Genomic DNA, 25,248 nt, shown 5'->3' with positions numbered 1-25,248 from the left:
CTGAGCTGTTGGTGGGAAAGAAAGTTTACCTAGTACCTTGAGGAGTGAGGCAGATGCAGCCTTAGCACCTTCTCTTGTGACTTTATGCTCAGCAAGCAGACATCAGCAAGGAGAACAAAAACCAAACCAAACCAAACCACAAAACAACTCACACTGGCTCCTAGTTACTGTACAAATTAAGAGGGATACAACACAGCAAGATCTCAGATCTTGCAGGTCTTTTATGCTCCCTTTAGCTGGACACAGTCTGGTCAATGAGTCACCTTTCCACAAAATTGTGATAAAGCACCTGCATTTAACTGTCTGGAGATAAGTTATGGAACTTTTCCTTTGGGTTTCACACTATCTGCATGCTATACTTTATAGGTTTCTGAAAAGCTTCTAAAACATGGAGTTAAAAATGACATGGTTTATGGCAGGGGAAGATGAGAATATGACCAGAGATGTATTATTCACCTGCTGAGCCAACAGAAAATGAATTAACTTCCCAGTTATCAAAAGGCAGGGAAGAGAAGAAAGCAAAGAATAAAGTAATTCTTCCAAAATTTATGATCTTAGAAAAGTTATGCCAATAATGAATATACCTAAAACTTCCAAGCCATAAAAGATGATGATGGAGAGGATGATGATGATAGTAATAGGAGTAATAATTCAAAGAGATAAAAGCCTATCTGTGCAAAACAGGTACTAAATTAATGGGCTACAGCCAAATCTCTCCCTTTTTGCTGGCATGTATTTTCTGTGAAAGATATGGAGAGGAGTACATGGAAATATTTAATGGATATATTTCCCCCCTCCCTTTTCTGTTGTCTTTTTCAACTTGGCTCCAATATCTAGGCAATGCGTTTTTAAAAGCTCCTTGATTGTAGGACTGCATAATTTGTGATGAAGGGTGTAACCTAGATCTTTTTTTTTCAAAGCAAGACTAAAAAAGTGGTCCATTCTTTCTTGAAAACCCCATGCATGATATCATTGAAAGCGCAGTTAAGAATTTGGAGGAAGTAACAAAGTATTACTGGATGGGATCCAAAATGACTCCAGGGCTTGTGTAGGTCATTTTAAATGCATCCTCTATTCTGCAGTAGCACAGAGCTCTAAACAGCCAGGGGACAAAAAATTAACTCCTACAGTTTTCACAACATCAGAAACATCACTATATGGATTGCAGGCATTTCAATCTTTTAGCAAGCTAGAAACATATGGCTTAGCAGAACAATGGTGATATCATTTCACAAAATCTGGAAATAATTACAGCCTACAACCAGCAAATAAGTTCTAAAATGTCACATCCCTTCTTAATTATTTGGGCATGACTGGGTGAAATTAGTGTTTTAGTAAATGACATTGTTCAGTTTAGTTTGTATCTACTTCTCCAAAGCAAAATGAGGAAGGTGCTAATTAAAGGCCATAGAAATTATGAAACTGAGTGATACTGAAATATCTATTTTCTCAAAAATTCCAGGGCTTGTTTGCTTTATGAAATCAATCAATAATTCTATGACCACTTGACAGTACGATTGAAGTTGCAGCATACAACTACAATCTTACAATATACTTTCCTAGAAATAACTCCTAATGAGCATTCAGTAGGGGGGGTGTATGTCTGTGTGTGTCTGTGTGTGTGTGTTTATCAGACTGTTAAATCCTACGCATATTATTTTACCTAAGGGAATACGTTCTGTTCTGCACTGTATAGAATTACCTTGCAAGAATATATGGATATACTGATTGGAACGAGGCAACAATATGTTGGGAGCATATGGACAAAAATGTAGGTATCAGCAACATTCCACCTCTTACAACGACATCCAGATTTTAAATGCTCTATTTGCCAATGTACTTATGTTGCAAAAAGCAAATGTGTCATCATGTTTCAGAAACTAAAGTTAAGCCGTTCATATGTTTGATCATGAGCACTTCGTTACAGTTCAGAAATAAAAGAAAAAGCTCCACATAACATACTGTGTCTTCTTTTGAAATCCAAAAGATTGGAGTTAAATAAGTTTCTACAAAACGAAAAACCAGACAAGTATTTATATAAACTCTTGCTCTTAGTTTCCTCCCACTCGCTTTTTATCAATTCTTCCTGGCAAGGAAAAGAGAAGCCAAACAAACAGAGTCCAATTGAAGCAGGTGCTTTTGCTCTGATTCAAGAAACAAGCAATAGTTATGGGCAGTTCAGCTGGGATACCAATTACCAATCCCTCCACACACAAAAATTATGCTCAAATAATTCCACTCACTTGAAGCTTGGAACAGCAGCCTGGTCAAAAGACGGAGCCCAACACAGCACACTCACGCCCAGCAGCGTGCTGTCCCCTCATTTTTGTGATGAGAGATAAGTATGGAAAAGCACAGTCCCCATGCATTCCTATAGCCAGATGTCTGAGATTAGATTGGCAGAGACTTCCTATCAAGAGCTATGGTAGGAAGGCTACTGGCTATAGCACAGTAGGCCTGCCTTGCAGTGTCACAGCCAATTCATTCATCTGCAGAGTACTTGCTAGAAGCCCCACCACTACCATCAATTCAAAGATTCAATCCAGCTACTTCTTTTTTTTCCGTACGAAGATTGGCAGCAGCTAAGGTGAATGCCCCCTTCCTGAGAAGTGGGAATTTACATTGCCTGGAAGGAAGTCAGTCAGAGATGGTATTCGGCAGGTTCTGACCAGTTCTGGGGAACTGGTAGCAGAAATTTTGAGTAATTCGGAGAACTGGTAAATACCACCTCTGGCTGGCCCTGCCCCCATCTATTCTCTGCGTCCCCGAGTCCCAGCTGATTGGGAGGAAATGGGGATTTTGCAGTAAACTTCCCCTGGAGTGGGGAGAGAATGGAGATTTTACAGTATCCTTCTCCTGCCATACCCACCAAGCCACACTACGCCTACCAAGCCACACACACAATGAGTAGTAAAAAAAATTAAATCCCACCACTGAAGTGGGTTGACTTTGAGGACTGTACAGGAAGTGGAGCATTTGAATGAGGACAAAGAGAAGTGAGGTTCTAGGAACTGCCATTGGGAGTTTTGCTAATGCATAGCTGCAATTAGGATAGCTGATCTCTTTATTTATTTTTATGCACAAAGGATATTATTGACCTTGTGGAAGACCTTGATATTCCCCCTACTGAAAAAAAAAATTGGCTGCCACATGAAGATCTATTCTTTCCAGCAGCTAAAGCACAGATGGTCATGGGGACATAGAGCCCTGAAGCCAAAGGGGAGAAGGGGGGACTGGCAATAGATCAACTGGAGCCTTGCAGGTCATCATCTTCCATTTTTCCTTCCTGCAACATAGAACGTCCCATTTTCAATGGAAAACACCAGCATTTCTTGCCAGCTCACCTTAATCCAACTTTAGCCTGACTCAGCAACAGGTTGACACTGAGATGGAGGCATTGTTGGGAGAACTTGCCTGCAACAAAGAGTAAAAAGCCTATCACATTGGCAGGGCAAGCTATGTACATGAGTTAATCTTCTGCTAAGATGTTGTGCTCTTGCATGTTTGCATGCAGTGCCAACTACTGTAGGTAGGACAGGATAATCTTGCACAATCCAAATTACATGTGTACTAAAACTACAAAGCTAGACAAAGAAGTACATGCAAAGCAGAAAACTCACTGGGACAAAAGAACTTCAGACAACAAATTAATTCACTTCTGGCTACTAGAAAAGAACATGTATTCTTTCAAGAAATTACATAGTAAAGAAATATTCCAAAAGTCTTTAACAACTATACAGTGAAGCAAAGACCACATATGGATTTTCAGTCAACATGTTCATCATGGAAGTTATAATTCAAAGCATCTGAGGAGTGTCAAATTGGGGATGGTTTGTATAGGACATATATACACCATTGCCAGATTATCTGGGAATTCTTATTTGGAAATAATGTTTATTTATAAACAATTATAAATCATTCAACTCAGATGACTTTGTATGACTTACAATAATAAAACAAAAATTAAATATCAAAAAATGAAAATTCTATCAAAATAACTGCACATGCAACAAAATGTAGTAATAGGTTATATCAGATGTTCATGAATTGGTAACAAATTAAAAAAATATACAAGAACATTCACATAAAAACAATATTAAAACATAAATTAAAATCTAATCAAATTCTGCTACACTAATAAATTGGGAAGTAATCTTACCATAAAAAGACATTCCTCTAATTTGGAACCAATGTAAAATATAATTATCTGCAAACCCTACACCTCTAAAAACAGGTCCTCAAAAATGTCACTTGCATATTTTGGAATAATGGGACTGTTGTTGGTAGCTTCAAATCAAGCAATATGTTCCATAATTGTCTTAATACCCAGGGATAAACTTGCATCTCTGGAAAGGCTGCAACAACTGAGTCCCTAAGACTAAGCTAGTCTGTAAGAACACCAAGACAATAAAAGAGTCAAAGCTGGCAAGCCATAAATTGGACCGCTTACGTAAAACATGGACCAGATGCCTTTCAGTCCTAAAATTTGGAAAAGAACAGCTAAGACTCTATTAACTCAAAAAGGTGGGAGGAAAAAGTTTAGGTCAGTCATGTATAAGTATAACTGGTATCTTATCTTCAATAAAGCAACATATTGAGTTGTATCAAGACTATGAGACAACTGCTGTGAAGTATTGACTGTAGGTTTATCCTTCTCTTCTCCCACTTTTCTTGGGAATGGAGAGAAGTATGGGTTCTTCTTTCCTTGCCTTGCAGCTCTTCCATGATGGTTAGCTGGACAGTTCAGAATATTTAAAACTATCCACCCCTATTTCTCAGAGACCTTTGGTGGCCTTTTGCTAGAGATATCAAAACCCATGTTACTTTTTGCAAAAACAAGTTTCTTGTTAGGAAACCAAGTGGACTCTTGCACTTTATAACTAACCTACCACTTATGGGTTTATGTGCTATTTATGGTGAATAAATGTCACTAAGATCAAGTCTCCAACTCTATGTAAACTATGTATAAAACAACTGATGTCATATTTTATCTATTAAGTGTTCGCTTAGAACAACTCCAATAATGCCTCTACTCAGATGTTGCCATTTCAGGCCACCTATGGTTACTACCTAGTATCTATGGTACATCTATATCCATTTTGCCTCCCCTCTTTTCCAGGAATGCTGAGTCTCTTAGCACCTTTTCATGGATCAACTGGATCACACTAGGTCTTGTGCAAGCATTATATTGACAGACAGCAGCAGGAAGCATTTCCCTTCCCTCCTCCATTGTTGCTGAAGGTCACATCTGGCTTTGTATCAGATTTCTCTCTGTCACCCAACATACTAAGAAACTAGATGCAAGTTTATTGAACCATTTGCCATACTTGCATAGATCAATACTACAGACATTACTCTGCAGTTTCCAGCCACACGAGATTCTCTCCTCCCTTGCGCATCTTTAAACCACCATTCAGTTTTTGTTATGTGATGAGGGAAGAAGAATTGGTATGGAATGTATTTTAGAGTTTCACTGCAAAAAAACCAGACCTAGAAATAACACAAGTCATTGGCAGAGTTACCCAGATACAGAAATGCCATAGGATATGGCTGACAACATTTATGCTCTGTACTTTCTCTGACATACCATCACAACCAAAATGACCTCATTGGGGACCTAATCTATCTTTGGCAATAATCTGCAGTTCTGACTTTAAGAGAGAAGTATAAACTGTTTGGGGGATGAAAAAGGCGACATCTGTACAACCAACTAATAAGAGATGAAGATTATCCCATTCAAAATGAAGAGTTTTGAAATGGACGATGTTCCCGATGAAGAAAATAGATAAGATGGAAACTAAGCTCTGCTATGAAGAGTCAACTTGAAGTGGAGATTGGGACAAAACAGGAAATTCTCTCTCATTGCAGCCAAAGAAGAAATATAATTTATATGGACTATTAAGATCCCTAGGCAGACTGAAGGAGTAGAGATTTTGAAGATTTTGTCAGCTTCCAGTTGGCAAAGATATGAAAACAGACAGGGAGGCATAATGCCCTTCAGTCTCGCACAAACTGAAGGAGGGGAAGAGTCATCTGGCATCTTTAAATAGGAAGGATAAAATAGGGAGGGAGACAGTATAAGAGTTGACAGTGGTGACGAAGGAACCAACACTGTTCAGGCCAGCTGCCTGCTAAACTTAAGGCTGGGAAAAATAAGTAAGACACAGTTGATGCAACCAGGTGATAGGAAGATGCTTAGGATTTACTCTCTGGCTCTTGTCAGTCATTCATAATTCAGGCATATAATTCTACGTTCTGCAATATGCAGACTGCCTGCAGGAGTATGGCTATTTTTTTTTGTCTGCAATAAAGCAATCGATCCAGGTGCATCAAAATGACAAAACATCTGCTAGATTGAATATGAATTTGATTTTCTGAAGAGATATTTATTGCTCTGCTTATGTTATCTCCCAAACAGATAGCACTGAGCTTCAAAAATGTTCAAGAGAATCAATAGGACAACTTTTTTTTCCCAATTTCAAGTTCGAGTCATTCACCAGCCGACTGAACAGTGTTAATCCTATTCCCTGGTTGAAAGCCTGAGTGAAATGGGTCCACATAAGAGATGTCATCACACATAGAATAAATAGACCCAAGTCTACAGCTGAGTGAAAATTCCTTATTCCACCCACTACTGGCATTTTTAGAATGTCATCCAAAGGAATAAGTAGTTTAATGGAAATAGCAATGGGGATGTGTTTCTTCATGTTTCACGTGACAAGAAAGCTTTCAATAATTTTCTTCCCCCACACAATATAAGTAGGCCTCAACGTACAATCACAACTGGAGCCAGAACTAAGCAAGTTGGTTGTTAAGTGAACTGCACTACCAATTTTATGACTCTTTTGCTTCAGTTATTAAATGAATCATCATTGTTAAGTGAATCTTTAAGTGAATCTGGCTTCCCCCATTGACTCTGCTTATCAGAAGCTGGACGGGATGATCACAAATGGTGATTAGGTAAACCTGAGATGCTCAATTGTCATAAATACATTCTGATTGCCAAGGGTCCAAATTTTGATCATGTGACTGTGGTAATGTTGTGATGGTTATTAAGTGCAAAGACTAGTTTCTAAGTCACTTTTTTCAACACCATTGATGATTAGCAGTTACCTAGTTTGGGTATTGAAATGTCTTTAAGAAAACAACCAAGCTCAGAGAACACCAACAATCCCAACATTGTAATTTTGGACAGTCACTAAACCAATGGTCATAAGTCAACCATTTGTTGTATATCTTAAAAACACATTGATATGACACAGCAGTATTTTGATAAACCTTCCTGGGGGAAAAGGCAGAGAAAGGCGATCAGCAATGCCTCTATACTCCAGGCAGATATGTGGTTTCTATGGCTCAAAAGTTACTACCAAGTTATAATTATTTAGATGACACAAGGGAGAAGTCATTAACACATGGATAGTAATTCTATTAGTATATGCGAAAAATGAGATACATTTTAACTGAACTTTAAATTAAAATGAAATGTAGTTCACCCACTTCCAAAGCTCCTTCAAAGTAATGCTATATAATATTAATATGAGGGGCAATAAAGAAGCAAAAAGCAAACTATAGTTGCATGTAATTCTGAGAAATCAAGTAGCCATCTAAAGGAAAAATGAAGATACCTTGTTCAGATACACTCCATCATATTTGCCCTTGTCTGAGTTGTTGAATGTACTAAATATATGCTGTTTATTAGCTGCTAGATCTAACAGTTCTTTGGGTGAATGAAAATTTAGAATTTACTTTTAATGCTATCAGTCAAGATTTTGTAGGTACCAGGACAAGACTCTCACCATCAAGGAATATCCCCATTTTATTTCTGGCTTGCTAATATTTGTTGGCGGGGGAGGGGGGGAAGCAGTGGCAATACAGGAATAGGAGGATTATTTTTCATTTTTGCTTCACTGGTTTGAGGCTATTTAATCGCTGGTCTTGTTATGCCTTGCAACTGACTCTGTTCTCAATATATATTCATATTACTTTTTCCATCTGTATTTCTCAGAATGCAGAAAGAATTCCAGTCTTATAATTCTGGAAGTGAAATTCAGGCTTGTTCTGGTTTCTATTCTTAGGGGCACCACACTTTTAAAAGAAGTCTTTTACTGTAGGTCCAGTGGGAGGAAGCATCCAAAATTGTCAATATCTGGCAAGTCTAGACATGAATAAGTGCACATTCCATTCCATTTTGACACTACCTTCTTTTTTTTCCAACAGGGCATTAAAACAGAAAAAGAAAAGAAATTCATAAATATTTTTTGATCTCATAATTATTACTAATTTCATGCTACATTATATTTGCTGCATGGAATTTCTAATTCCTAAGGAGATGGGAAAATAAGATTGAAAGAATAATTTGCTCAAACATAAGGCATAGATTGGAACCATAAACAAGCATTGCTTGACAAGAAGAGGCATACTTAGAAATGTGAGAATTATAGTTTCTTTAAAACTATAATTCTTTTCTTTAAAAGCAAAATACTGTGTGATAAAAGCAAACTGTTGTCCAAATAAGCAAGAAATCCATACACTATGAAAACATGTATTCTGAATTATTTCTCAGATCAAAAGTTGTTTTTCAAAGTGAATAGAACAGAATGGAATAACAGAGTTGGAAGGGACCTTGGAAGAACCCCCTGCTCAGACAGAAAACCCAATATCATTTCAAACAAATGGGTTGTCCAACATCTTCTTAAAAACTTCCAGTGTTGGAGCATTCACAACTTCTGGAGGCAAGTTGTTCCTCTCATTAATTGTTCTAACGGAGAGGAAATTTCTCCTCAGTTCTAGGTTGCTTCTCTCCTTGATTAGTTTCCACCCATCACTTCTTGTTCTATCTTCAGGTGTTTTGGAGAATAGCTTGACTCTCTCTTCTTTGTGGCAACCCCTGAGATATTGGAACACTGCTTTCATGTCACCCCTAGTCCTCCTTTTCATTAAACTAGACATACCCAATTATACTGCATATAGAAACTTAATATAGATCAAAAATTTATCCATACCAATATTAATTAATGCAATCTAGCTTCTTTGTCGTTATCTAGAGTGCTTATCTTCAAATGCTGAAATTCACTAAAAAGGAATAAATATACAAATCATACACTGGAAGCTGTTTTTTAAAATAACTTTTGGATGTCTGAAATGAATAGCCGTAACTGAAATTAATAGTAATGAATGTACAAATCATAAACTTAATCATAAACTCAAACTTACATTTGAGGTGAGCACCCTGCTGAACCTATGAATTGTGCAGCAGCTGTACTTTAAAAAGTGGTTTAAGGGGAAGAACAAAAGCTAAATTTGATTTAAACTTTGATTTAATTATGGTTTAAAGTATTAAATAAAATGTAAGATGATAATTCCCTTGTATTTATCCTTTCTGACATATTAAAATGATATCCTATAGGGACTCTGGAGATTGTCAATAGAAGTTTGGGGAAATAAGTGTAGCTTTAGGCAATGCGGTGCATTCTGATCCAACATATGCATTTTACGACACAAATAAAAATCAACAAAATTGTATGCACTCTATTACTTAAATCTGTGAAACGTTAGAACATACTGTAATATTTCAACTACCTAAAAAAATAAATGCTGTAGTATGATAGGAAAACAAGCTTCATCAATTATTTTTTTAAAAAAATAGGACCATTCTGCATGCTGAGAACAGAGCATTCTCTTCTTATTTCTAAGATAATTTCTTCTGTTCATTATAATAATTTGTACCTATTCCATTTGGCTAATCTTGTTCAGCTCACCTTGAATGTGTTTTGCTTCCACCCACTGCTCCTTTGCTTTCACGTTGCTCTTCCAACCACCTTCAGTTCCCTTTCTGCTTTTAAATAGAAAAGAAAAATGAAAGACATGTGACTTTGCAGCAACTATTCCTTAGTACTAAATTTTTATTATCTATTAAATACAATGATACCAGAATCAGAAAAATAATTCTTCACTCTTTCTTCACCAGGAAGCTTAGTTGAAATGGCAGTGGGAATAAATATCTGGGGCCACGTCCTACCACTGATTTCACAGTGCTGGAAGTAAGTTATGGTCAGTGGCAAGCCAGGAGGCACTGCCCAGGAATAAATTAGGACTAGGAACTAAAAGCAAGACCAGAAATCCAAGACACTCTGAATATTGAACTATGTGTGATTTTTAGAGCATGGCTCAACTGGAAACAAATGGGTTTTTTATGCCACATCTTTGGTCAGGGCAGTTCTTTTTCACTAGAGGTTGTAGTTAGGCGACTTATCCTCCTAGATAGCGGATTCCTGATATCTCAGAAGATAAAAAAAGTGGCATTAGATAGTAGTCAACATTTGATCATGTTGGCGCCTTCTTATTTAGAACAAATGAGCAATAGAGATGAATGCAAAACACTGAATGGTGAGTTACTGTATTAGGACATTACCATTGTAATATTGAACTTAGCTTCTATGATTGCTTTTAATCAACCCAATATACTTTAAAAATGCAAACAATGACAAATTATTGTTGGTAGGACAATCAATTTCCTGATTATTCAATGACAAAAAGCCACAAAACATGGCACTACATGAAATATGTATCTTATTTTTTTCACTTCTTACTAGCCTATCTTTTGTGTAAAGCTACGGATCTGTTGCCCCTATCACTTCATTACACCAGTTCAGTCCTAGAATTGATTCTTCATGCCTACATATATTTACTGGCAATGAATACAAGGTTGTTGGAACAGCTCTGGCTGCATTCCGTTTCTCTGGGAGAAAAATCCAAGCCCAGATGATTACTCCTTTGCATGTAAATCTCAGGACTAATTGTATATCGTGAACTGGATTAACTTCAGACCTTAAAATCCTTACTTACACAACTATCCTACATTATACATTTACTAAAAGCTAATTACTACTCCATAGTATAAAGAGTGACGCACACACAGAGACAAAAAGTACCTTGCAAAACCTCACCAAAAGCAATCATTTTAGTTCTGGTGTTCTGTGAACAGTATTTTAGTCTTGCACTGAAGTACTTTATTTAAATTTAGGATATATTCACCGCAAGCTGAACAACCCCCAGCCCACCCCGGGGAAGATCAGTGTTCCATCTGGAAAGCAGTAGCAAAAACTGACTTCACTTGTTATGCTTGTTTAAGGAACAGTTACTGTGGTGGAATTGGCTGGGTGCCTGCGAATCAGAGGTCACCTGGCAAATCCACAAGAAAACACATTAGCACAAAGTGACTGTTTGAGCAGGCGTGATTAAAAAAAAAACCTTCTCCATTCGGCCTACCTCCATGGTCTTAACAAAAGGCCACACGGCTGGCTCTTCTTGATTTGTGCAATAGTTGATTGCCAAATATTTCCATGAGCGGTAAGGACTCTTCCACTCCCCCCCCCCACTTTTTTTTCATTAGGAATTATTTTTCATTTGTTTTGTTCCCGTTTCAGACAAGGGGAAAAATGGGTTTAAATTGGTAGAATAGCATAGAGAAGAATAACTGCTCAACAAAACCAAACAAAACCATAGAATTTTATTTTTGCTTATGTGAGATAAAAACAAATTTATAAACTGAGGAATCTCCTAATTATATTTTAATTTTCCTTTTAGATTTTTATTTAAATACATCTGAATTTGAGTGAAATTCCAACTTTATAATAGTGGAATATTAACTGTTGTGAGTTCAGTAGTAAGTTCACTTAAGTAAGAACACTGCTTTGATTTGAAGCAAAATTATCGATCAGAGGGACTTCATTGTTCACTGTTGAAATATATACTACTGTAATACTGTACACTGCCTCAGAATTTCTGCCCATTTTGATATATTAAATTTGGATTTTTAACAAATATTTCAAAAGATACACATTTCTACTACTTTTCATGCTCTTTGGAAAGGACATTAAAATGTTTTTTAAAAAGCATTTTCCTGATTTCTATATTTCATATTTTTTAATGCTCTAAAAATCAAAATGAATCTGTGTGCATTATTGCAGATATATTTTTTCCCCTAAAACAATCATCTTCTGATACCTCTACTGTTTGTAGACATTGTACCAATAATGGTTGAATGGACTAGAAATTTTTGTCAGTAATATTCTTCCCCAAAAACCAGTTACCGGTAGATAATAATAGTACTGTGGAAGACTACAATAAAGCAGCCTCCATAAATGGGAAATGCTTTTATTATGTCAAATGAAAATGGCACAAAAACAATTTAGTTGTCTTCCAAATTCACCAGAACTTTTTCCTGGCAAGGGATGGAGAACATTAAGATGACCAAAAACTAGGTCAAACATTGCATCACAAGTCAAAGTCTTGTCTCAAGATGAAAAATGTGGATAAAATATACTGGTTTTGGTTAAGTGTTCATTATCATTTTTTGATTGAATTCTTCATTACTTTCATTGTTGAAGTTTTTTTGTCTATCACATAATTTCCAAACTTTTTCCTGTGTTTTTCCCCAACCTTTTTAGTATTATTGCTATACTTATCAATTTTAAATTTAATTTAAACCTTTAATGCTGCTGCACATATTTCTACTTTTCTTTTACTGACTATCTTACCATAGTAAGAATTTGCTTTTATTTGTTTTAGAAACGAAAAGCAATACCTTATACAAGTAGTCCTTAGTTAATGTGATTGAAACTGGGAAGTATATTGCAAAGCACCTTGATTATAAAACAAAAAAATCATGTGACCTCATCGATTTATGCTATCAGTTATGGCAACTCTGGTTTGCAATTATTAATCACATAATGTGACTACAACTTGCAACTTCCTGTCTGTTTCCTCATTGACTTAGTTTCTCAGAAGCTGGCAGTGAAGGTTACAAATGATGATCATGTGACTTCAGGACTATCAAAAATAAGCACCAGTTGCCAAGTGCCCAAATTGGAATCACATTATTTCAGGGATGCTGCAACAGCAGCAACTTTGAGAAGTCTCCTTGTTCAATGCAATAGTAACTTTGAACAGTTGCTGAATGAGTGGGAGTTAACCAAGGACTAGACAAATTACAAAAAAGCAAATTAACACCCGGATTCTTGTATATTCACAGGAGTTCCATTCTTGCCACTATACTGCAAAAACAAATGTATTGAAAATGGATCTCAATGAAAGAATTGCAAGAAAAACAGTTGGGCAGGAAACAAAACATTAAAAAAGTGCAAAAATAATGAAAATGTTGCCCATCTTGCTACATGTAGAAGGCATAATCTTAGCAGGAATATATTCTGCAAGAGATGCTGCACACTAACTTTTCAGAGACTTTGTTTTATTCATATGCAAATAAACATGCAAATGTTATTTATTTTAGTGTGTGGTTAATTTAATTGACTGGCAGCCATAGCTTTCTCTGAAACACTGAAATCTGTAGTGGTCATCCTAGGGGCAAAATTTCACTGCTAACGATACTGTCGAGTTGATTTAGCAAAGAAGTCCTGCAGATAAAGTGACTCGCTCAATAATGAGATTAAAATTCTGGTAGTGACAGAAAGAAATGCTGTTTCCAGGGGGTGTGCATGAGATAACAGGAAATCTGTTCATGCTTCTTAACATTTAAATAATGTTCCTATCATCAGGAAATGTATTACTGCTTTCTATTTAATAGCTAATTTATTAATTACTGATTTAATTGATCAAGATATTGTTTAAAAATTCTCCAGAAATAGTTCTGCCGTATAGGAATCTGCTGATTGCCATAAGTTACAGTTATAAAAGATTAGTCTGTCCTAAGAACTTATCTGATTATAATGCTGACTGACTTTATTCTATGGATAATAGTATTGTATTGTTTAAGAACATTTCCATTTATAAAATAATTTGCTTTTATATTACTAGCTACAAAATAAGTCAAACATGTGAGCTACAGACTTGGCAAGAACAAAAACATTCCAGTAAAAATGGGGTGATATCAACATATCTTACTGCAATATAGTAAAATTTTATTTCAAAACACTACAACAGACCAATTTATTGTACCAAAAGCTTAGCTATCATCTTTTTTTATGCTCAAGCAAGTTTACTCTTGTGTTAATGTTCTTATTTGCCTTCTACAAATTTGTCTGGGTAGCCAAACTTACTGTGAAAGTGTGCTACTACTAACAATTTCCCTAGTACTCATTCATACCCTACAAACCTCCAGTTTCTGACCTCACCCTTACAGCTATCTTATACAGGAAATATTTGATGTATTATAGTAAATTGTCAAATAATGGTATAGTATGTGCTGTCAAATCACAAAATTGTTTTACAATGATTTAAATTTAAGTCCTCATTATTTGCCTCCAGGATGGTGACGGTTTACAGTTCAGATGTTGCCATGTTTTGTTTTAACTGAAATGCTAACAAATGAAGAGGCTACATCCATTAGAATATGATTGATAATCACTGATTTTTCATTTTAGAATTCTTCATAATCAGGGCTAGAGTTTTCAGGCCTCCAACACTCCCTTGGTTTACCACCCCTCCTCCCAACTAAATTTAGCTGTTAGTAACTAGCACTTCATATCTCCAAAAAACAATTTAGATTAGAGCACAACTTCTATTGAATCAACAGACACTCTAGGCTTTATATGGATGCCACTGAAGTATGAAAGCAGGAGAAGACAACTCCCATTTGGGGAGAGAATATCGGGGCTTTTCAAGAGATGAAATGCCCCAAACATCTACAAGAAAATGACAGTGTTCCTGGCTTTCCTTCCTGCTATGCCTGGAGAGAGAGAGAGAGGAAGAGAGGGAGAAGAGGCTAACCCAGGGTGCAGCCTAACAGAGTTCTCGTTCCTCAAATGAGACTGGATCCACCAGAGGTTTGCAACCCTATCAGAACCTCTATATAAACTATAGATTTCCTGAAACACCCTTCAAAACACAATATAAGCTTTGTTCTTTTAATGTAGAACCACAACCAGGGGCTATACAGTTCTATCGATGGACATGAATGGATGATAGCTGAGATGGGAGGAATGGGAATTATTTGACTTGGGGCATCTGCTTTAAGTTACTTTTATTGCTGGAATAAATCCCCCGCACAATAGCAAGCAACTATCATAATTATTTCCACAAAAATCAAAAAGAATCTAAGTAAATAAAAATGAACCTTATCTAGAAGCTGAGTTACATGTTTCAGTTGCTAAGTTAAATAGAAAACATTTCAATGAAATATATGTCTATGGATATGTACTTATTTTTAAGAAAATTATTTAGAAGAACTTGTGGTGAGATGGGCAGCAAGCAAATTTAATAAATAAAAATTAATTGGGCCTTGAAAGAATCAGAAACTGCATAACTGTGTAGGTGGCAACACTATTATTTATATATAGTATTATATATATAGTTTTATATATAGTATTATATAAATATAGTATTTTATTAGAAGTATGTTTACATTGCTTCCCACTGCAAAGATTCATGTTTTATTTTATAAAGCTAATTTAACTATATTACAATAATTAAAAAAAGCATTGTGCACAAAGAACACTATAATACACTTGCAAGATAAACTAAGAAAACAGTTTCAAAACACCAATATTCGATACAAATCTGAAAAGGTTTATTTAAAGGTATAACCTTGTGCAATCCTAGTTCACTTCCTTCCTCTACAGCTACTCTCAGTCAGTGTTGATAGAAGGGGAGAGATCCAGCCCTCGCCCACTGTTTTATGGGGTTCCACAGGACTTGGTACTCTTTCTATTCCTGTTCAACATTTATATGAAACCACTGGGTGAGATCATCCGTCACCATGGACTGAGGTATCACCAATATGCTTATGATACTCAGCTGTATGTCTCGGCCCGTGGTGAGTTAAGTGATACCGTGTTCTCCCTCTCGCACTGCCTGGAGGTTGTTAGGGGCTGGATGGGAAGCAACAGGTAAACCCTTTCAAGACCGAGTGGCTCTGAGTTTGGGGCTTGTTGGTTCAGGGAGAATTGTCACTTTTGGTCTTGGATGGTGGCCCTAACACAAACAGACCCTGTGCGTAATCTAGTGGTTTTCCTGCACTCATGACTCCTGCTTGAAGAGCATGTGGTGGTCGTGGCCAGAAGGGCCTTTGCGCAACTGTGGGTTGCGTGCCAATTATGCCCTTTCTTGGACCAACAGTCCCTACTCACAGTCATTCATGCCCTAGTCACTTCCCGTCTTGATTATTGCAACATATTCTGCAATAGTCAGGGGCTGCCCTTGAAGAGCATCCAGAAGCTCCAGTTCAGAGGTGGGTTCCTACTGGTTTGGTGGAACCAGTAGTGGAAATGGTGACTGGATCGCCGAACCGATAAGGACGGCATGCTCGCCACACCTTGAACCGGTTCCCCGTTCACCGCGACATATTTTTTTGACATTTTTAATGTTCTGTGCATGCATAGACCTATTTACAGGCAACTGTGCACATGAACAACTCACACATGCATCATATCAACAATAATGCCAGCAGAAACCCACCTCTGCTCCAGTTGGTGCAAAATGTAGCAGCCCACGTGGTTTTGTGCAGACCCCAGTGTGCATATGTATTACCTCTCCTGCGGGAGCTGCATTGATTGCTGATTTGCTTCTGGGTACAATTCAAGGTGCTGGTTTTCACTTTTAAAGCCTTTCATGGCTTGGGACCAGGTTATCTGAGGAACCTTCTCTTGCCAGTCACATCTACCCAACCCATCAGAGCGGGAAGAGATACATCTGGTGGGACCCAGAAGAAGGGCCTTCTCCATGGTGGCTCCCTCTCTCTGGAACATCATTCCCCCAGAGATTAGAATGGCTTCCACTCTAATACTCTTCTGGAAGGCGTTGAAGACCTGGTTCTGCCAGTGGGCTTAGGGAACCCAGAGCAGGATGGAGCCCATTAAATGGCTCGTGTGATCTTCTGTTGCTGGAGCAAGGGGTGGGAGGTGATTTTGTTATATTGTACTATATTAATTTATTTGATTCTGTTAGTTTTTATTGTTTTAAATGTGGTTTTTATTCTGTAAGCCACCTTGAGTTGCCATGGGCGAATAGGCAGCAATATAAATTCAATAATAAATAAATAAATAAACGGGAAGAAGGCGGGGCTTAGCAGTGAGAAGACGGAGTTTCAGGCTATTCCTGAAATTCCTCTATTCCGAAGGAAATCGGACGGTCCGTTTCGGACCCAAGCTGTCCCGGAGAGACAGTGAAAGGTTGGAGGAGATCCAGTGACCACAGAGACGTTCGCAAAGTCTCTGGGGGGCTTGGAATTTAACCTCCTTTGCTGGTTCCTTCTGGATTAGCTGTAAGCTAACCGAAACTGCAGGTTGCCCCTAAGAATGGTGTGAGTGTTTTCAACTGGTAAGCTGATTTTATTACGAGATATGATCCGCATAAAAATTTAAACTAATTGAAACCAAAGAACAGAAGAATCTAGCGGCGAATTGGTTTTTTTTTTAAAATGGGTTTATGGCCCTATTTCTTAAATGCTTTAAACGCTACTTACATGGATAAAGAAAAGTTTACTTCAACACCTCCTCTGACTCTCTTTAAATGGGCTGTAAACCAATTTACTATAATTTGGCTCCTTACAATTTGACACTTTTACTGCTTGGCTGTCTTGGTCTAAGATCAGATAAGATTGCACAGCTCCCAGCTTGTTTTTACTTGCAAATAAAGCCTCTAAAGGAATATTAGCTGCGTCATAAGCATGGCATCTATACATGCTTCAAATGATTCATTTCAAATGATTTTTCCCGTATTTCAAAAGTTGTTTGACACATATGAAAGATCTGAAAAAAAGCTGGACTATTTGTTGTTTTTAACATCAAAATATGAAGAAAAAAGTGAGAACGTTGAATGTTTGAATGTTCCTGAAATACAAATGAAGAATGTCAGAAATGAAGTTTCTCAACTTGCTGACACGCCGGGCGTCTGGTTTACTTCGGAGGGAGAAAGAGATGCAATGCTTGAAAGGGGGGCAGCCATACAGAAGATTTATTTCAAAAGACAGAGCGCAGGAGGAATGAGAAGCATTAAAGAATCTATATTTTATGAAACATCATTTGCAGAATTTTCGATACCACCCTTGAGAATTAAAGACAAGCTGAAAAGTGCAACAAGCGTAGGACAACGTTATTACATCAGAGGCATCCTAAGCAAAAAGGTGCGAAGATATTCCTGTTTGGACTTGCTTATAAAAACGTTTGGTGAACTTGTTCCACGAATGGCAATAGGACTAAGAAGGTTTTGTTATTGGAGAGACATAGGCTGATAGATGGAAGAATACAATTCAAAATTAGCTAAACCTAATTACTCTTATTTGTAATAGACATAGCTGAATAATAATTGATATTGATAGTAATGTATATAATGTGGAGTTGATATGATAAATAATAATTGGATATGAGAAGGGAAGGTTGGAAATATTTTTGGACCATATACAAAGGTTATTAATCACAATAATTATCACTATTAAAAAATAAAATAAAATATATACAGTTAAATGTTACTAATATGGGGAAAATGTTACGATATACGATATAATTATATAAAGAAGGGAGAATGATAATAAACTATACTGCATGGAAGATGGAATTTTTGGTATTAAATATTATGGATGTTCAGCTAAAACAGGATATGAGGATTTGATGTTAATAGAGGATTTTACAAACAAGTAAATGAAATGCCAGCATGTGGTTATGGATTAAATCTTTGGCATAGTTAAGGATGAAGGATGTTTAAATAACTGTAATCAACTAAAAGTGGAGGTATAATGATGTCAATATGGTAAACATTTGAGTTAAGATATTTGAATTAATATGAATTAATGGAAGAGATGCACCAAAACATGTTGCAACCAGCTGATATACTTTTTTATAATATATACCTGTGGTTCTTTTGTTGTTGTTGGGTTTTGTTTTGTTTTTATTTTGTTTTTATTTTTTTTCCCCTGCCTTGTTTTTTTTCTTTTTTTCTTTTTTTTTTCTTTTCCCACTGGTGTGGGCATGTGTTCTTTAAGTAACAATTTTTTTTTTAATAACAATTATAGTCAAATGAAAATGGATATATGATGATGGTGACATGTATGAATATTTGAGTTAAAATGCTCGAGTTAACATGAATTATGTTTGTTGACTGTGGAAGAGATGCACAAAAGTCTTTTTGTAACCAACTGATACACTTTCTATAGCATGTAAAGAAGGATGTTGTATTTGTTTTAAATTAAAAATTAATTTTTTAAAATAATAAATAAATAAATAAATAAATAAAGCTAAAAAGTACTACGTGGTAATTAAACCAGGTAGAATCTTAAATATAAATACATCATCAGGACTTTGATTTGATTTCTTATTCTCAGGAAGAATATATCTAGCTACTTAAAATCAAGATATAAAGTTCTCCTTGGCATTGCAATAGGTCAAATTTAAAATCTTGGTCCTTTGTGAGGCTGAAGATATATTGCTTGGACTGCTTTGTTGCTTGCTTGCTTGCTTGCTTGCTTGCTTGCTTGCTTAAGTAGAAAACTCCTTTTGCCCTTCTTCATTTAAATTACTTTGGTGGTGATAAATTATATGTCTCAAGTCAAAAATACAAAGCCACAATCACCCCTGTCCTCATCCAAACAACAATCCAAAACTGAATGTATTCCTGACCCAAACAGAAAGCAGCAGGAAAAGCCACGTAGAAAGCAAATTAGGTGCAAATTAGATCAACGTAAAAGCTTTCCCCCACGATTTTCATCTTTTAAAATGATTGAATTATGCACATCGAAATCAAATGAAATCTTTTTTCTTGGAGATTAGCAGAGACTTGATTATTTAGTGAGAAACGCCAGAGATAAATATCTCAATATCATTTACATGAAACAGGAACCACAAAGTTTGAAAATTCCGATAACAAGCACATCACACTGAAACAAAAGAAAGATATTCAAGTTTATCTAACCTTTCCACAGGGTCTATTTTACATAAACAATTTATGATTTTTAAATGTTCCATACAATAATGAGCAAGGCAAGGTTATAGGAACCTTTAAGAAGAAATTTAGGCATGAGAATTTTTTTCCATTGCAGCCAGCATACAAAATGGAATGTGAAATTATTTACTGAATTGTACAGGTTTCTGTACCATGTGGTACAAAATGCCATCTGTATTCAAGTGACATTTTAAAAGTCTATAATATTATTATAATTATATAATATATTCATTATATTATAATGGCTTTATTGGGAAGCAAGAGCTAGAATGAAAACTTTGTTTTTTCAGATTTGTTCCCACAAATGAATCAGAAGAAATTTTATTCAAATAAAGCTAATTTGGCAACAAAAAGTGATTCTCTCATCTCACCTCCCACTTTTCCAAATTTTGGTGGTTGTTTTATTTCAGGATTCCAGTAAGAATATTTTTAATTTAAAAACCATTATTAGTACAATTGGAAAGGATTATCCTAAATTATGCTACATTCATAGCATTTATAGCAACCAAACAATTCAGCAAGAGACATGTTACAGCCACAACTTTATTTCAGATTCAGACATTTAAAATTCATAAAACTTTCAGATAGCTACACCAACAATGCCTTCATGTATAAATATATGCAGCAGCAAGAAATATATTAAAGATAGTCCTCACTTAGGGACAGTTCCAAATTATCATTTGAGCCAAGGTGGCGCCAAGGTGGCGCAGTGGTTAAATGCAGCACTGCAGGCTACTGCTAGATCAGCAGTTCAGCGGTTCAAATCTCACCGGCTCAGGGTTGACTCAGCCTTCCATCCTTCCGAGGTGGGTAAAATGAGGACCCAGATTGTTGGGGCAATATGCTGACTCTCTGTAAACCGCTTAGAGAGGGCTGAAAGCCCTATGAAGCGGTATATAAGTCTACTGCTATTGCTATTGCTATCATGGACCCACGCCCCCAGCTAGTTCCAGAGTTCTGATGGATGCATACACACACACACACACACCCTCCGTGATCACATGACTGCACTTTGCATGCTTGGCAACTGGCTCACCTTATGGCCAGTTCCAGCATTTTGTGGTCACATTATTAAGATTTATGATTTTTTTTTTTGCTGGTTTCCAGCAAACAACTCCCACTGAAATAGATCGATTTGCTTAATGACTGCCACAAAAAAGGCCATAAAATTGGGTCTGGTCATGTGGAGTACCTGGACTTATGACCATCACAACATATGATGGAGATTAGGGTCATAAGTCAAGGACAACCTATTTTTAAAACAATTCATCTCCTTTATAGTAAATTGCCATAATTTCTAATGATGTAGTGCTGCTCATTTTTACTTTGAGATCTAAATCAGCCGCAGAAAACAAAAAAATTATTTGATGGATCCTAGAGCCAGCAAAACATTAACCTTCACACTTCAGCATGTAATGAAATAAATGTTTCACATGAAATGATTCATCAATACAGAGGCATTCCATTATCAGGATCCCTCTGTACCACCTACACACCAATGTGCTGAAGGTATTGATTGAATGTGAAGTTCAATTAAAGCTTTCTCAAGGATGGGTTTGTCAGAATTTGTAAACATGCTGATATCCCTTCATGCAATTTAATCACACAGAGCCATTCTGAGTCTTTCTCCTGAAAACTGAAGGCAATCATTCCTTTAAATTAACATTACAGCTTGAGCTGTACATTTCTTCTACCAACAGTAACTTTTGAAATATTACAAACAATCCAATCCTAGCAGAAACTTTTAAGGTTTTCTCTGCAGCTCTATTTAAATAAGCACAATTCCAGTATATCAACGGCAGTATATCAAGCAAATCATTGGAAGTCAGATAGTATACAAAAAACCCCTAATATTTCATAAAACAGGATTGCCTTGATTTGTGACAGTAATGTGAAAAGACCCTCCTACATTTTTGCCAAGGCCTAGTGGGAAATTCAAGATGATACATTATATTTATTTTTAATTACTTCCAATTTATTCATTTTCCCGAATCCCAAGATCTCCACACGAGCAGTGGTATTGACTTACTTTCCCTACCGGTTCGTAAATGTGAGTGTGCCCCATCCACACATGTGCTCGGTCTTCCACACATGCACTTTGGTTGTGCGCACGGCTTGAAAACGTGGCTAAATAGAACGGCACAGAGCTGGGGTGGGTGGTGATTTCCACTACTGGTTTGAGCGAACCGGTTTGAACTGGCTGAATACCACCTCTGGTTCACACCATACATAACAGCAAAACAAATTTTCTTTGGAAGGTAATTATGGTACGTTCTTCTGGAGGAGGGGAAAAAGGAACAGCAAGTTTCATAGATCTTATATCTGTTGTCTATTCATGTGATCTCATTTTGATAGTATAATATACCAGGCTTGACAGATTAACAGAGTTTAAAGGGACCTTGTAGGTCATCTAGCCCAACCCCCTGCCCAAGCAGGAGACCCTACATCTACCTCTACTTAGGATCAAACTCACAACCTCCTGATTGTGATGTAAGAGGTCCACGTCTAGGCCACAGCAATTTTGTATATGTTCTTGGTGCTCTCCTAGCTTGGGTGTTTTCTTGCAGATGTTTTATTACCAAACTAGGTAACATCATCAGTGCAAGGTTTTCTCCTTCCAATCCTTCCATACGCAAATATGTAGCTTTTTCCTCTACAACTAAATAAACAAGTATAATATTCTTGACTCATTTATTTAATTGGGTTCTCTTTATTTAGTTTCAGGATTTGTATAGAAAATAGATCACATTTTATGTCATATTTACGCAGAAACATTGGACATCAAAAGGATTCATAAACTTAAAGCAGCACTATAGTTGACACCTTAAAAAAGTTGACACAATTAAGGACAGGCAAAAATTTAATCACTGAGATTTAATAGTCTGAGGTGTTAGATTTTACAATCTGTTTTTATTTTTAACATACATTTTTTAAAAAATCCTCCAAGATAGTATTTAAAAAAAACATTTAAAACTTACAAAAAGAAACATGTTACCCTCTCCTTGGTAAACTGTCATAATAATACTTTATTCATTATACTTTTTAAAATTAAAAATAATAGACTGCAGTTGCTTCAAGGAAAAAAAGTAGGCTGTCCATCTCTTCTTATCTTCTGCATAGCCACTTTTTTCTTTGGTTTGTTCAGTAATCATTGTGCCATCCCTGACGATAAATGATACATACTTGTGCATCTGTTCTTTTACTGAATAGGCTTTTATTATTCTTTGAAGGGCACAGGAAGGATGTGGGATTCTTTTGATTCAATTGAAGCAAATTAGCCTTATGTTGCATGCTACAAAGTAATGCTCATGGTACATTTACGCATGAAAAAAAGGAAGGAAACACCATCCTATGTAAGTTAACAAATTTGCTAAATTCCAAATTGCCTTCCTCCTCATAGTTATTCATAAATGGTTACTTCAAGGTAAAGTATTATGAATGTTTGCCAAAAAATACTAGGAAGTATTTTGATTTTTTAAAGTAAACTGATTTTTTTTTAAAAAAATGCAAGCTTTTATTTATCTCTATATGAAATACCGGTGTGTAGGGATGACTACTCAGACACATATGAGGGAATGTGAATAAATGTAATGTTTTATCAATCCATAAACCAATCATCCCTCCAAAGAATTGGAACTGCAACTCCAACAACTGCCAGCCAGTATGATCCTTGGCTAGGAATTTCTCCCAATGTAATGAATGTTAATGTAATGAGTATTGTTGCAAATCTTGATTATCATTTTACAAAGATATTTGTACCAGGATGACAGACTGTTTAATTGAAGATTGAATTATTATATTACAAAATAAAAAATTATGTATGTATGTATGTATGTATGTATGTATGTATGTATGTATGTATATATGTATGTATAGTGTCAGAACCCCTGGTATCCCCAAATATGGGAGGAAGCATACTGCTTCCATTCTCTGTCTATCGGCTCATCACAAGAGACCATCACGACAGAAAGCCATTATTTTTACTGTTGCCTTTGTTACATTTGTGTTGCATTTGTGCTGATAAATAAATAAAGGGAGACCGTGGCTTAGTGGTTAACACAACTGCTTAATATGTAATACAGCACAGGTTCAAATCCCAGTAAGGGTATGGCTAGCTGATGAGAGCTAAATAGCTTGAAATAGATCTATACTAGTCTCCCTTTATTTATTTATCAGCACAAATGCAACACACACACACACACACACACACACACACACGTATATGTATTTAGAGTCACAACCCCTGGTATGCCCAAACATGGGAGGAAGTCTACTGCTTCCATTCTCTGTCCATCGGCTCGTCACAAGAGACCATCCAGACAGAAACCCAATATTTTTTACTGTTGCCTTTGCTACATTTGTGTTGTATGTGTGCTGATTTATTTATTTATCAGCACAAATTCAACACGTATATGTATATGTATGTGTGTGTGTGTGTGTATACATAAAATAATAATAATAATTTATCCCAATATATCTGGCAGATGCCAGTTTTAGAGAAAACTGTTATAGACTTTGGTAGATTCAAAGAAACTCTAATTGAGTGGGCATCATGTTTCCTTTGATAGAGGGGGAGACATACCTACTGTCCATGTGAAGCATGGCTGTGCAAAGCCTATAAAAGGAGGGCTCTGTCAAGCATCTTTAGCATGACTAAAGCTCAGGAGGATCTTCAGCCCACACAACATACGTGCACACTTTAAATCCAATAATACACTAAGGCAGAAGCTTGTCCAGCCTAAGGATGAAACACCTAGACACAAACTGAGCAATGTGGTATATGTAGCACAGTGCAGTACATTGGAGAAACAAAACAACAACTTCATAAATGCATGACACAACATAGGATAACAAACCTATAAGGACAAGATTCAGCAGTCCATCCGCATTTGAAAGACAAAGGCCACTCTTTTGAAGACAGCAAACCCTAACTTAACCCTAACCCTTTCAGCAGTTCCAAGAAGACTCCACACCCATTTGCACTACTCAGGTGATCCTGAGGACACAGATAACCTCCAAGTGGTCTCAATGACTCTTCAAAAGAATGCGAATGACTAACTGTCTGCAAGGAGTATAAATCCTTCCATTTCTCACCACTCAGTCAGAGCTGAAGAAACTTCTTCAAAGAAAAACAAGAAAGTCCACTTGCCTCTTGAAAAAGCACCTTTGGGACAACCATAACCTGGGTGACTGAGAATCTCCATAGACATTTAGCATGACTAAAGTGTGCAATCAGTCCCCTGCAAAGTGTGGAGCAGCCAAGCTATTTAAAGGCTTCCATAGACTTTTCAAAGGTTGTCCTCAGCTGTCTGCATGTATATGCCAGGGAAGCAAGTGTGCATGCAGCAAATGTACAAG

General features: G+C 36.5%; 1 protein-coding gene across 10 annotated transcripts in view; it reads right to left on the bottom strand.

Moving 5' to 3' along the window:
- FYN (FYN proto-oncogene, Src family tyrosine kinase) overlaps positions 1 to 25,248 on the bottom strand; it is a 126,667-nt gene that overhangs the window by 25,408 nt on the left and 76,011 nt on the right. For 5 of the 10 annotated variants that reach the window (XM_087718628.1, XM_087718627.1, XM_087718636.1 and 2 more), the window contains one exon: positions 9,759 to 9,832. The exons of 1 other annotated variant lie outside the window; for it this stretch is intronic. The gene's annotated coding sequence lies outside the window, so the exon portion shown is untranslated. Of the gene's footprint in view, positions 1 to 3,344; positions 3,415 to 9,002; positions 9,073 to 9,758; positions 9,836 to 25,248 lie in introns of all 10 variants that reach the window. 4 more of the 10 variants (XM_087718634.1, XM_087718633.1, XM_087718630.1 and 1 more) reach the window with 4 other exon arrangements.

This window comes from Thamnophis sirtalis, unplaced genomic scaffold (genome assembly GCF_051295495.1).
Source record: "Thamnophis sirtalis isolate CommonGarterSnake01/CBP01778 unplaced genomic scaffold, rThaSir2_p1.2 scaffold_6, whole genome shotgun sequence".
NCBI lineage: Eukaryota > Metazoa > Chordata > Lepidosauria > Squamata > Natricidae > Thamnophis > Thamnophis sirtalis.
This window is presented reverse-complemented; position numbering and strand designations above follow the sequence as displayed.